Source organism: Plasmopara halstedii (assembly GCF_900000015.1).
Source record: "Plasmopara halstedii genome assembly, contig: Scaffold_253, whole genome shotgun sequence".
NCBI classification, from domain to species: domain Eukaryota; phylum Oomycota; class Peronosporomycetes; order Peronosporales; family Peronosporaceae; genus Plasmopara; species Plasmopara halstedii.
In genome coordinates, this window is record NW_020187174.1 from 747,757 (window position 1) to 749,218 (window position 1,462).

Below are 1,462 nucleotides of genomic sequence, written 5' to 3' on the forward strand. Positions count from 1 at the left end.
GTGCAATGGACAGGAGTCCCGAGCGTGGCTTGCGAGCTGATCGTGGAGTGGCATGTAACCCACTGAGCGCTGCTCAAGTTTCGAAGCAGTCGGTGCATGTCAGGCGTGACATGGTCGGCCAAGGGCTGAGGCCCCCGTAATGCACGTGAAGTGGCACGTAAACCACTGAGCGCTGCTCGAGTATCAAAGCAGTCGCTGCATGTCATGCGGGACATGGTCGTCCAGAGGCATCAATGGCGAGGCCCTCGTGATGCACGTGAAGTGGCACGTAAACCACTGAGCGCTGTTTGAGTATCAAAGCAGTCGCTGCATGTTATGCGAGACATGGTCGGACAGAGTCCGAGGCACCTTGGTCACGGCCCTTCAGATGCGCGTGGAGCGGTACCTAAACCACTGACCACTGCTCACGTTGCGAAGCAGTCGCTGCATGCCATTGATGGCGTCGTCGGACAGAGTCCGATGCATCTTGGGCACGGCCCTTCAAATGCGCGTGGAGTGGCACGATATCCACTGGACGAGGACTGCGGGGTCAGCAGCTCTTCGTCGGATGTTGTATATAACAGCGGAGTTCCAGAGGAGCGGAGTGTGAGGGTGACACCGGACGACGCGGAATGCGTGTTCACCCTGGTCTCGCCGAGACATAGAGCCTCTGTTCAGAGGTGACGACGACGCCGTATGTTGGCTGCAAGACGCCGGGCGTCGACCCTGATCCAGGGTGTGTCTACCGTAGACGACGGTGCGCAGTTATATACCCTCGTCAACGGTAGGACGAAAGAGGAAGATGGCGACGTCCGCCTCGAGGCTATGCCTGCAATTGATGCTCTTCTTGAGCTGTACGAGGTGTCCCTTGAAGAGTTCGACAGTGCCTTGAAGGTAGGCGATCTGGCCGAACTGGTCATTGTACTACCGGAGTAGGAGATAAACTCATAATCGCTTCTGGATGAAGCTGTCTTGGAAGACACCAAGAGAGTGCTGAGCGCACGAAGCGGATCATCGATACTACGGAAACCTTAGATCCGTACTATCCTTTGATAAAGGAATTTCAAGTTGTCGTCTCCAAAGATCTGCTTTCGGTCCTACCTCCGGAACGAGGTGTGCGTCATGAGATCGACCTGGTCCCGGGAATCAAATACTGCGTAATACGCTAATGGCCCCTGCCCAAGGAGCAGTGCGACGTCATTGACGCATTTTTCGTGCGAAGCACGACGCAGGGAAAGTGCGTGAAAGCAAGTCTCCCCACCCTACACCCAAGTTCTGTGTTCGGAAGCCGAACGGCAAGTGGCGTATCGTTCATGCTTACAATAAGACCAACGCTGCAACCATTCCGGCACAGACGCCGATTCCTACAAAGGATGTTCTTCAGAACAACATGGTGGAATGTACGAATTACAGTGCACTCGACTCGGTCGATGGGGTATTACCAATTGCTCATGAGAGCGAGTGATATTCCGCTAACAGCGGT